Source organism: Leucoraja erinacea, chromosome 6 (genome assembly GCF_028641065.1).
Source record: "Leucoraja erinacea ecotype New England chromosome 6, Leri_hhj_1, whole genome shotgun sequence".
In the NCBI taxonomy this organism is placed as follows: Eukaryota; Metazoa; Chordata; class Chondrichthyes; order Rajiformes; family Rajidae; genus Leucoraja; species Leucoraja erinaceus.
Genome location: NC_073382.1, coordinates 25,181,057 through 25,194,944, shown reverse-complemented (window position 1 = coordinate 25,194,944; position 13,888 = coordinate 25,181,057).

The following is a 13,888-nucleotide window of genomic DNA, read 5'->3' as shown; positions in this document are numbered from 1 at the left end:
AATATTAAAACTCAGCCTGAAGGTTCATACATTAAGGTTTATTTCCCATAATTGTACTGAAAAAGCTAAAACTGCAGTCCCAGATGAACAACAGCTAGCTGTTGAGAATATCAAATTGAGCTTTCTCCTCATTCCATGTGTATACCATTCCAAACAAGCAAAATTAAAATATGAAGTTATGCTATACTATTTTGCTATGGTTAACATTGATATTCAATTTCACTCTAAACATGCGTTGCCTAATTACATTTACTGCCACAAGGCTTTGCTTGCGGTCAGCAAGAAGGCAGATGATGTTAGCCTCCTGCAATTGATATCATTTTCCAAGCTCTATGCTGGTAAGAGATCATTTTTATTTTCAAGCAGGGTTTGTGCAAGGATATGCTGAAGCCCTGTTTGAAAGAAAATGCTGCACCCAGAGTCATTCCAAAGAATCGCTGTTCCTTGACAACTCAGAGTGAAGGTTAAACATGTACTCTCCTGGTTCATGGATAATTTTGATTGATAATGTTCAAATTAGTTTGTTTGCTTTTTTTGCTCGTGTTTCTACCCAATTTGCACGCACAGTGCAATCTCTGTGAAGATTGTCAGTTCACTCAGATGTTTCTCTATACCAGATTAACCTAACCCAAACCAAATCTACAATTTATTTTTCTGCAATCTGTTCTCTTTCAGGGTTCTTTCCAATGGGTTATCTTTTGAAGATATATTTTGAAGTGGTACGTATTGTCTTGTTGAGCTTGGGAGTATCGGAACATTTTTGTAATCAATCAATCAATCAACCTTTATTGTCATCTTGCAAAGCAACAGTTGTACAGTGCAAAATTAGAAGACGTTTCCCAGTGAATACCGGAGCATCGCACATGAAACTTAAAACATTTCACACATAATAACAATAAAAACAATCCAGTCCCTGATGAAACAGTATAAATAGTTAAAAGCAGGTAAAACAGCAACATTAAAATACAGTAAAAACAATCATTAAAATGTCCAGGGCAGCTGATTTGAGTGGCCAGTGCTAGAGTTATTAAAATGTCAGTGCAAAGCCGCAGAATCAGGTGACTGTGAGTACAGAGTGACTGTTTAGCAGCCTCACAGCCTGTGGCAGGAAGCTGTTTAGCAGTCTTGTAGTCCGGGCTTTGATGCTACGGTATCTCTTGCCTGATGGCAGGAGATCCAGGTGTGTGTGGAGGGGGTGCAGTTTGTCCTTGGCTATTCTCAGAGCTTTTTTCAGAAAGCGGCTCTGGAACAGTTCTTGTACCGAGGGTAGGGAGACGCCAATGATCCTCTCTGCTCCCCTCACTACCCTCTGCAGAGCCTTCCTGTCTGAGCAGTTGCAGTTGGAGCACCACGTGTTTATGCAGTACGTGAGTACAGACTCTACCGTGCCCCTGTAAAAAGTCCTGAGGATGTTGGTGGGGAGTGAGTAATTCTGATAACTTTAGATTCTGCTTCTATGCCAAGTTATTTGTTACTTCTATTATAGGAAAATGCTTCCATCTTGTTGTGTTCCAAACTAGTGCTGAATCTGGGATGGGATTCCTTTTAATGTAAATGGATAGATTTATATTCAGACATTTGAAATCTAAGAAATCTTAGATAAATCGGCCAAAGTTGCAGAGCGGAGCTTCCAGCAACAACACTTCTCCCCAATACTTTATAATTCTTAGTCTGTGTTTAATTTAGAGCTGATGAGAAAATGTTGCAAATGTTTTACCAAGTAATCATGCAAGGCATTCTGTATAGGTGGTTTCTATTCAGAAGTTATTTCAATTAATCTAAAACATTTCTGAGTAAAGATACACAAAGTATTCAATCCACAATATACCCTTGTGAAACTCAAGGATGACCTCAAAATTGGTGGTGATTCCAATACTTGGCAACATGCAGAGAGCTTTCTTTAAAAGTGAAGTGCACGTCATATGTTTCTCCATTCATGAAACCACATGCATACAATAGTAGAGTCATTCTCCAGGTATTTACGGAAAGAAAATCATTTAATTAAAAAAATACTATTAAATATTGTTTTAATGTACATAAAGCCTCATTGATTCATTATTTTCAAATGTAGCCCTGATACAATTCAGACCGTAAAATTGCAGGCCAAAAGGTCCAAAATTAATTGCAGAAAGTTCAAATTGCCTCTTGAAGAGAATGGATATCCATATTAATGTATATTTTAGAAAGGAGCATTTGCTTATACAGGTGCACAACCTTTTATCCGAAAGCCTTGGGACCAGACACTTTTCGTAATTCAGAATTTTTCGGCTTTCGGAATGGAAGATTTTTAGCGTAGATTTGCGCCTCGATCCTGGCAGTTACTCGATCGCAAGTTTGAGTCTTCAATGTAGTTTTTTCTTGCAGGATAGGAGAGAATAGGGAGGGTTAGGCTGGGATCATTCTCTGCGAGATGATCTTAGTGCGGGAGACAAGTGTAGGAGAGGTGTACTGACTGTGTGGGCAGAACTTTGGAAGTGATTGCCCACCATTCTCAAACACCGCTGTGTCTCCCTGTCCCTCCAACTCCAGAGGAATCCGCTACCCGATGGGCCGCCACGGCGACAAGTGGCAGTTCGCCCACAGCCCGAGCTGCGCCCCCTCATCCGCAACCCGGGTTCCTCTGGTTGGAGCGGGGCTGGGCTAGAGTTGTTGCTGGCTGTGAGTCTCTGGGATCTCCGTGCTTGCAGTGGGCCTGGGGGTCGGTGTCCCGATGAGGGGGCGCAGCTCGGGCTGTGGGCGAACTGCCACTTGTCGCTGTAGCGGCGCATCGGGGAGCGGCTTCTGGTGGTCCTGACGTCTCTCAGCTCCTGTCCAGGGGGTGGCCGGAGACGTCAAGACCAACAGGAACCCGCTCCCCTACGCGCGGCTACAGCGGCAAGTGGCAGTTCGCCCACAGCCCGAGCTGCGCCCCCTCATCCGCAACCCGGGTTCCTCTGGAGTTGGAGCGGGGCTGGGCTAGAGTTGCTCTGGCTGTGAGTCTCCGGGATCTCCGTGCTTGCAGTCGGTGTCCCGTTGGTCCTGACGTCTCCGGTCACCCCCCTGGAATGGAGCTGAGACTGGGAACTGTACCGCCCTTGCCCCCTCCCTCTGCAACTGCAAACAACCCCACAGTTCCCAGTCTCAGCTCCTGTACAGGGGGGTGGCCGGAGACGTCACAGCCCGAGCCATCAGCTTCTGTCCCTACGGGGACAGCGGAGAGCGTGTTCCTCTGGAATTGGAAAGGGGCTGGGCTGCTGCTGGCTGTGGGTCTCTGGGTTCTCCGTGCTTGCAGTGGGCCTGGGGGTCGGTGTCCCGTTGGTCCTGACGACTCCGGTGACTGGCACTGGCTCCAACGTGAAGACAGTGCAAAGCCCCCGCGCCGGTGCAATGCGCGGGGAGCTGGAGAGGGGAGGGAAGGGGTCACACACATGGCCGGGAAGCAGAGGGGTGTAGGTGGGGTGAAACTGAAGGGAGCGACAATTTGCTGCTGCCTGCCCGCTGAGTTAAAACTGTGTATCGTGAGTCTACCATGGGAACTTTATAACTCAGCGGGCTGGCAGCAGCATATTGTCAATTATTAACCCTCCCGCGCAATATACCCTCACCTTCTCTTTTATGAATGGGGATTTAGTTCCCCTTTCTTCGAGGACCGACCGGAGGTTCCGCTGTCACCTCTGCGGGCCGCCCTCGGTGAACGTTTTCAAGGACCTTTATTCAAGGACTGAAAAAATGTCCGCTATTCGGAGGTTTTCGTTATTTGGATCTTCGGATAAAAGGTTGTGCACCTGTATAAGACTGAATCAATTTAGGGATCATATTTCAAAATCGGCACCAGTTTGATTGCTTGCATTTCAGTGCACCTGATGAGAATTGGGTGAAAATGTTAATCATTTCATAACCTAAGCACCAGGAAATCATCATTCTAGGCAGAAGGTTTGAAGAGCAAGTTATTTGCTGAATTAACAGATCAAACTATACTTCGAACTATATGGCTAATTAGAGAACAAAACTGGCTCCCAAATGTTTAACACTGCTGGGAAAATCTCAACATATCATGGGTGTTTAATTGTCTTATACCATCAACCGAGCAATACAACCCTATAAATGCAATGACACACAGATAAATCTAATTTATATTATATATCAGCAGCCTGGGGCTTACCTTGATCGAGACGCTCCAGTACTTCCAACACATGGACCGAACATTGGACTTGGGCCTTTTTTTCTTTGTAAACAGTGCCAAAATATGGTGACTGCATTTGTGGGTTGTGTCAAAGAATTTCAGTGTTGTGCGTGACAATAAAGAACCATTCAGCTATATTAATATAGTAAATAACACTAATTCTAGATAACTATAATAGTGCAGTGAACTATAATCCATAGTTCAACCAAAGACACAGTCCATAAGAGATCATAGTTGCTAATGTTAGCGTTGTGTAGTGTTCAAGTCTGATGGTTACTGGGGTGAAAGCTGTTTTTTTAACCTGGTGGTCAGTTTTCAGGTTCTTGTTCCTTCCGCCTGATGGCAGTAGCAATATTAGAGCGTGGCCAGGGTGGTGTGGGTCTTTGAGATTGGCTGCCCTTCGATGGTGGAGAGGTCAGTACCTGTGATGGGCAGGGGTCTACCACCCTCTGTATCTCCTTTGTTCTTGAGTGTTCAAGTTGCCAAAGCAGGTCATAATGCAACCAGTCAGGATGCTCTTTACCACACACCCGTAGAAGTTCAATAGTGTTGACATATTGATTCTCCTCAATCTTTGAAGGAAGGAAAGATCTAGCCTTACAAGAAGCTGAAAGTGAGGTTTAAAAATGGCAGTAGGAAAGACAGGGTTGGTTAAGGTGACCTTCAACATGTGTGATGCAAATGATGAAGGGAATGTTTGTGATTTATATCAATTCTTGAACCATGTTCAAATTGTGTCAATGTTCTGAAACATTCAGCCAATCATTCTATTACTCATTGGAACATCTTGATTTCATCAGGGACATGTTCGATAAATTCCTGCGTTTAAGATGGTTCAAAATGGATGAACATAAGAATAGAAGCAGGATAGATCCAATAAGATTGTGGCTGATTCAATTTTGTATTTGAAATCCAGAACTGGGATCTTATTTACCGATCAGAAATTTAAAAGATCTTGCATTTCAGTAAACAAAATTCAGTCCAGGATTTCAAATTCATAATTGGATCAGGCAACATTTTATTGGATCCATTCTGCTCCCATCATGTTCTTCAACTGCTGGCTGTTGCCAGCTGTATCTCTGCCTTGCCCTTTGACCTTTAACTAATATGTAAACTAACCATCATCAACCCCTCCTCTCGGCGTAAAACGTGTTGAAATTCAGTCCTAATTGGGCATCTCTCCCAGTTATAATTACATTGTCTTTATTCCATTGATTTGTGTGCCTAATTGTGTAATTGCCTAAATGAATCCATCTATTCAACTGTAGGCAATACCATTTCCATTAACAGCTCGAGCGTAGAAAAATATAGCACAGACTTCAGTCCAACATGTTTGCACCAAACATAATGTTAAATGAAACATCCTTTTTGCCTGTATGTAATCCATATTCCTACATTCCCTGCGTATCCATGTGCCCATCTGAAAGCCTCTTAAATGCCACGATCATAGTTGATTCCATCATCACCACTAATGGCACATTACAGGCACCTACCACACTGTATAAACAAAAAGGTTGCCCCACACAGCTCCTTTAACTTTATTTCCTCTCTCCATAAACCTATGCCCTCAAGTATTTGACATTTCCACCCAGGGAAAAATAATCTGTCCATTCTATCTATGCCTCACATAATCTTATCAACTCCTATCAGGTCTCCCCTCAATCTCCACTCCAGTGAAAAGAAAAAAAAATGTGTCCAATGTTTCCTGATAACAAATCCCCACATCCACTTGGCATCCGGGTAAACCTCAACTTCACCCTGTCCAAAGCCACCACATTCTGGGGCAACCAGAACTACACACAATACTCCAAATGCAGCCTAACTAATGTTCTATAAAACTGCAACATTACTTTCTGACACGTGTGCTCAATGCCGATGAAGGCAAGCATGCCATATACTCCACCACTTTTTCTGCATGTTACTGTCAGGGGAACCATTGATTTAGACTTTGTGAATCAATGCTGTTAAGGGTCCTGCCATTAGCTGTATAGTTTCACGTTACATTTGACCTCCATGTGCAATACCTCATACTTGCACGGATTTAGCCTCGTCTGCCATTTCTCCACCCATTTATGTAACTGATGTATATTTTGATTGCCTTAGTCACTGTCTGCAACTCCCTCAATTTGTTTGCAGTCTACACACCAACCAACCAGCCTATCTACATTTTTGTCCAGGCCATTTATATATAAATCACGAATAAGAGGTTCCACCATTGGTCACAGATCTCCAGTTTTTCCATCCAAATCCAAATATTCTTGGATGCACTTAACAAATTCTGCCCGGCCAATGCCCTGCCACTTAATAATGATTATTATTTATTTGTCATTCGAACATATAAGTATACATTTGAACGAAATGTCGTTCCTCACGTGGCTGCTGTGCAAGGTGCATAGTGGTTGATAGTAATGCAAGGTGCCAGTGTGTGCGCGCGTTTGGGGGGGGAAGCAGCAGGGTGTTCTTCATTCTAACAGCCAGGTGGAAGACGTTGTTGCACATCTTGGTAGTGCTGGCCTTGATGCTCTGGTACTGCAGAGGGGCAAAGAGTCCATGGGAGGGGTGGGAGGAGTCCTTTATAATGTTGGTGGCTTTTCGGAGGCATCTTTTGTTGAAAATGTCCAGAATGGATGGGAGAGGCTCCCCGATGCTGTTCTCCGCTGTCCTGACTAATTGCTGGAGGGTCTTCCTGCATGATGCGGCGCAGTTCCCGTACCAGACGGTGATGCAGCTGCTCACGACGCTCTCTATGGTACCTCTGTAGAACATAGAGAGGATGGGTGGGGGAAGACTGGCTTGTTTCAGCCTCCTGAGGAAGTACAGCCTCTGCTGAGCTCTCCTGGCCAGGCGTGTTGTGTTGAGAGACCAGGAGAGGTCATCAGCGAGGTGCACCCCTAGGAATTTGATGTTGCTCACCCTCTCCACGATGTGCAGGGGGGGAGTGGGCAGCCTGCGTTCTGAAGTCTACAATCATCTCTGGTCTTGGTGAAGTTCAGAGACAGATTGTTGTCTTCACACCAGTTCACAAGCTGTGCCACGTCCTCTCTGTAGTAGTCTCATTGTTGTCTCTGATGAGCCCTACCACTGTAGTGTCATCTGCAAATTTCATTGGTGTGGTTGATGGCACAGTCGTGGGTAAGTAGTGTGAATAGTAGTAGACTAAGCACACAGCCTTGGGGGGCTCCGGTGTTCAGCATGATGGTATTTGAGGTGTTGCCAACACGGACTGACTGACCCAGTTGCAAAGGGGGGTATTGAGGCTGAGCTTCCCCACCAGCTTCTGAGGGATGATCGTGTTGAATGCCAAGCTGAAGTCCATAAATAGCATTCTAGTGTAGGAGTTTTTTGTTGTTGTCTATGTGGAGGGTGAAGGAGATGGTATCATCTGTGGAGCGGTTAGGGTGGTATGCGAACTGGTGGGGGTCTAGTGAGGTGCGGAAGCTATTCTTGATGTTTCCCATGACAAAACCGTTCAAAGCACTTCATCACGATGGAGGTCAGTGCCACGGGACGGTAGTCATTGAGGTAGGAGACAAATTACTTTTTTGGCACCGGGACGATGGTGGTGGCTTTGAAGCCGGTGGGGACGGTAGCCTGGCTCAGGGAGATGTTGAAAATGTCTGCGAGGACGTCCGCCAGCTAGTTAGCACTTTCCTTGAGCAGACGACCAGGTATGTTGTCTGGTACTAAGGCTTTCTGTGGGTCGATCTTGGTAGAGCTCTCCACACGTCGGCTATTTCCAGGATTATTATCCGCTTCTCGGGGGTAGGGGTGGACTAGCTCCCAAGCATGGTGTTAAGCGCCTCAAGGGGCGTATACAAGTCATTTAGCTTGTCCGGAAGGGAGGCATCGCTGTTGTTGGAATATGATGCTCCTTTATAGTCCATGTTACCCACTGCAACAACCCTGTTGCTTTATATCTTTCCATAACCTGTCTTCATATCTATTCCTCTATCTCCTGCTGGATATTGGGAGACCTGTAGTATAATCCCATCAGATTGTCTTTTTAGCTCACCCAACACTCTCTTTTATGAGTAAGCCAGTACCGAATCACAATTACCAAGTCTCTGTGGATTCCATCTGATCTTCTCGATCAGATTACCACAAGGGGCCAACATTTACTGCCCCACCCTCATCAATCACCTTCGTACAAAATGCTGAAGTTTAAGTCATAACCTGCCGTAGACAAAGTCATGGGGTATTGAACAAGGGTTTCGGCCCGAAACGTCGCCTATTTCCTTCGCTCCATAGAAGCTGCTGCACCTGCTGAGTTTCTCCAGCAATTTTGTGTACCGTAGACAAAGTCATGCTGACTGTCCCTAACTAGACCATTACTTTCCAAGTGTGCGTTAGTACTATCTCTAAGAATCCTCACAATAGCTTTCCTGCCACTAATATACTCACACGCCGATGATTTCCTAGATTGTTCCTATATCGCTTAAACAAAGGAATTGGTTACTTGCCAATCTACCAGGATTGCGCAGGTGGCTAGATAGGATATAAAGATCATTGTCAAAGCCCCAGCAATCTCCTCTCTTGCCTCTCAGTAACCTGGACAAGGAGCTGCAGGTATTGCTTTGCCAAGAAAAGATACAAAATGCTGGAGTAACTCGGCTCGTCAGGCAATACCCCTGAAAAACATGAATAGGTGATGTTTTGGGTTGGGACCCTTCTAAGGAAGGATCCCCACTCAACATCATCTATCCATGTTCTCCAGGAATACAACCTGACCTGCTATGGTACTCCAGCATTTTGTGTACTATCATAGGTCCATGTACTGGTCCAGGCTCCAAGTTCCAAGTTATAATGCTTTAACTATAACATGCCTTGCATTGAAATAACCCATCTGTTTCACCGTTCATTAACCTGTCCCTGCCTGTCCTTCCTTTCAGACTGACCTGTTGTAACCAACAATCCCTCCAATTGCTGACTTGCTGCTCCAGGTTTTGCTTTCCCCAAACCCCACCTAGAATGGCTGTTCTAGTTTAAAATCCTCCCGAGTGCACTCGTGAACCTCCCTGTGAGGATATTGATTCCACACCATTTCAGGTGCAACCCGTCTCTCTTGCACAGGTTTAATATAATTATTTATGTTATTAAATCCTTGAAAACATTAGCGACGTAGTGGTGCTGGTTTCCGACGGGCATACCTTACAATGCTATGTACGATAGTGATCGCAACTTCTACGCAAGTGTGAATGGCCGTTGGCTCACTAGGAGTTCATCCGCCCTTTGACAGGTGTTGTTTTTGGTCCTGCTGTGGGTCCACAGCCCCCTCCTCACCTCGCAAGCCAGGTGGGGGAGACGGTTTAGTCGCCGACTATCCGACCATGGAGCAGGTAGCACAGGACTACATGGTACCCGTAGCAGGGGGGAACTCCCCCGACCTGACATGCTTCTTAAAGTAAGGAAAATGCTCTTGCTATTTACTCGAAAAAGGAAGGAGATTGCTACGAATAGTTATGAAGATCCTGGCAAACTAAAGGAAAAGGTTGATAAAGAGATGCAAGTCTTTAAAGCATTACTCCACGGGCAGTGTTTATGTCCTGAAGATCTTCTCAAAGTAGGTATGTTACAAAACTTACCTTCAGCCGCGCTGCAGATCTGTCGCTGCCCGTGTGCGCGACTTTGGCGCCTTTGAGAAGGAGGCGGATTTAAAATGCCTTGTTTATCCAGCCTGATCAAATCGATTTCTGTCAGGCTGTTTAGCTGCTAAAGAATAAGCGCTTTGACTGCCGTTTTATTAAGTTTCTTTTAAACTGCACTGAATATTTTACGAACAGGAGTAAATTAAAAATAATCTTCTAAAGCCGTCAACGGGGATGGATTTCACGTACGGGACAGGTAAAGGAAAACCGCTTATTTTATATATAAACTTGCTTCTAAGGATGCCTAATCAAAATTTCACGTTGCGAAAATGTCATTATGTAAATATACGAACCGGCAGTATTTTTCCAGCCGATATGAGGTTTAAAATCACTTCAACCGCGTTCCACAAAAACCCACTCGCAAGATGATTTAAAAGGCCATTAATTTACGGGAATTATACACTGAATTCCTTCCATTTGGCCTATAAATTCATGACCATGAGATTTAAAAATCATGTTATATTGTGAATTATTGTGTGAATGTTATTTGAACACTTAGGCTATTTAAAAATGTTAACTTTTTCTTAAGAAATGGATAGATGTTTAGATCTAGTAATTGAATTTTGTAATTAGCTACAATTAGGTAAGTAACTAATTATATGCTTTAATTTCAGGTCATCCAAGTAAGATTGTTCTATATTTTTCAGAATGCTTCAATCTATAATAACTGTAAATTTTATTCAGTTCACTTAATTTTTAAGAAAGTTATGGGCTTTTGACTGTCCTTGATCACAGCTTTTGAGTTAAGTCAATAGAAAAGCAATAGGGAACAAGATGCTAATTTCAGAGTATGAAAATGGCCATAACTTTTTTTAATACTGAAGATATGAAAGTGAATTAGGTGTCAAATTAAACTTCTTTTTATGCTTTATCTAATGGGATAAATTGCAGACTTGATTTTTTAAATCTCAAAATTTTGTAACATTGCTACTCAAATCAGAAAACTCGGTTACCTCTTTCTGTCAAAGCCAAACAAGAAGCCAAAGAAGAAAATTGAAGAATCATTAAAGACGTTTAAATGCCATCACATAGTGGATACCTTTTGTTTTTGATAATATGTTAAGTTCCTTTTAATGTTTATTGGTAACTGTTTTGTGATATACGTAGAACAATAAGGGGCCGGTGTGTACCTGTAGGAGCCATTCATGCTTAGTTACTGTTAGTATACTATATTATTTTATTTAGATATTTCTAGCAGTGTTATATTGATCACTTGGCCGTGGGCATTTCATACGTAGATAGGCTTGACATACATGATAGAGGTAGAGGGACTGACCAGATCAGACCAACCACGGGATTTGGAGAGAAAACAGTTCTTACCAGATAGTAAGAACGGAAAGCTACAATTTGTATATGGATAAAGAGGATCTGGTATGTTCATCTTTTGTTTGTAAAACTACTTCAATAAAGAGCCACTGGAAATAACGGCTGGAAGATCCGTTTTTTCTTGTCTGCGAAAGATGACTCCCACCACCCGTGTGGTAATGGCAGCAGAAAGTTAGACATTGGAAAAGTTTCATATTGCCATTACAATGTGTTTATCTTGACTACTGAACGGAAGGTTGCAGGAGGAGATGGCAGTGCAGAGTTTCACCTGCAATTGGTGGAGAAAGAAATGGTAACAAAATTCCAAGGGTATTGCAATTGTGAGACCATTGCAATTATGTGTGCCAAGAGGTTAGAGCCAAACAGTATGCAAAACCATGATGTGGATGAGTTGCAAAGAGCAGGTAGAATCTAATTACCTAAAGTTAGGGCCTGTCCCACGAGCATGCGACTCCATGCGGCAAGCGCGATCTAACGTGGTCGCTTGAGCCGTACGGCCTCGCGGGGCCGTTCCCACTTCGATCGCCGGAGCCATATGGAGTTGTGCGGAGCTGGTCCCGACCTCGCGCGGGGCTCCGAAAAACTGACCGTGTTCAAAAATTCCGTGCGGCAACGGCCTGCCGGCCCGCTGCCGCCTCGACACCGTATGCACCGCCTGGATGCCGTATGCACCGCCTCGACGCCGTATGCATGTCTTGACGCCGTACACAGCGTCTTGATGCTGTGCACGCCCGTCGGACTTCGCTCGAACTTCACGTCACTCACTCGACCTCCGCGCGGCCCCCGCTTCTGGTTTGGTCGCGCTTGCAGCATGCAGGTCGCATGCTCGTGGGACAGGCCCTTTATGACTGGCAAATTCCAGAGGATCTGCAGTAATGAGTTTCACTGGTGCCTTTGTGCAGGAACAAAAGTAGGCCTTCAAGCCTGCCACACGATTAGACCATTAGACCTGAATCGTAAAATCTATTTATTTTCCTGACCCATAATCGTTTGCTAAACAGTTAACAATATTGGCCATTACAGTATATAGGTCCTCCTTAGCTTACAAATGCCCAACGTGCACAGCCCATACATATGCACAAGGATTTGGGAGACTGGTAGGATGGATTACCTTCTGCTGCAGGGCTGCAGTCATCTTCTGCAATGTGGGAACTCGGTTCACGGCCGCACTTCCTACTTGTGAACTGTTTGGGTTACGAACGGTTCTCGTTTGTTTTCCTGATGGGTGACACCTCCAATCTAATACCGGATTTATAAATACAAGTGCGCATTTGGGAGACTGATTTATCAGGGCTAAACTGAGTGGAAGATGAGACAAAAGAATAAATGTTACTTCTAATTCTACTTCCAAAGTTGTAACAGAAAGGAGTTTTAAAACGTCCTTCACACTTGATTTACATGGATTCAAACGTGTTATTGAAATTCCTTAAATAGTAAGTGAAGGAACCAATGAGGATGAAATAATTAGTGAGACTGGGTGAGTGCGGACGGGAGCGAATGAGTGTGTGCTCCCGGGGCCAGGAGGTGCTGAGTGACGGCTGAGCCGCTGTGAGGCCGTATCTCTCTCCCCCGCCGCCACCCCCCGTCCCACACACACCCCTCCCCCCCTCCCACACAACCCCTCAACCCCCTCACCCCCTCCCGCCCCTCCTCCCCCACACCAACCCCGCCCCCACACACACCCACCCCCCCCCCATAACCCTCCCACCCCATTCCCCCCACCAAAAACACCCACCCCGCCACGCCAGCTGTAGGCCGCACCAGGTGTACGCAGCAGCATACCACGGCAGCGTTCCCCTCCTCCCCCACTGGCACCAGACTGGCCCTGCCTGAAGCTGTCCCCCTTCCCAGGCTACAGAACACTCCCACCGGCCCCCGCCTGAAGCCGTGCACGTCCCCAACTGCAGGAAGCTCCACCCCCCCCCCCCCCCCTTTCCCTCATCATGCAAGGTCATCAACATGAAATGCCAACCCTTCCCTCTGCCCCCCACAGACACTGCCGGACCCACTGTTCTTTTAGTGTTCTATTCTCTTACCATAGAACCGGTCAGTTGTGTTACAAACCTTCCCTGTACAAGCTCTCTGCTTTTGGCCTTTACAAAACCCACCCAATGTACATTTGTGGAACAACATCACATCTTCGGCCAAGGCACACTTAAGACCTCCACTCTTTCAGATGAGCAGTCTTTTCAGTTTGTGTCATAACTGGTCAGTTAAGCTGTGATTGCCAGCGCAGTGGAGATGTGTGCTGAGTCATGCCATGCCTGTAACAAAGTGCTGTTGAGTCACACTCGTAGAATGAAATACTTAAGTTTTAATATATGTAAGAAGGAACTGCAGATGCTGGTTTAAACTGAAGATAAACACAAAAAGCTGGAGTAACTCAGCAGGACAGGCAGCATCTCCGGAGAGAAGGGTAATGTTTTTTGTCAGATTGGAAACATTAAGTCTGTTCACCTTGGAAACAAATAGGTAAGCAGATGGAGCTTTTCAAGAAAATAAATGATTCCCTCTGGTGGACGGGAAAAGGCAGATCAGATTTAAAAAGCTACACCTTGACTGGAGAGAAAACGAATGTTTGCTTGCTGAGAAATGTTTTGATCTTCAATTCTCGGTTGATGACCTTCCATGATGGGAAAGGAGTTATCGACATGGAGAGTTGACTCTAGTTCTTTATCCACTGTCACTGCCAGGTCTGCTGAATGCTTGCAGCATTTCTTAGTTTTCTTTCACATTTATTTCATCTGCAGTTTGT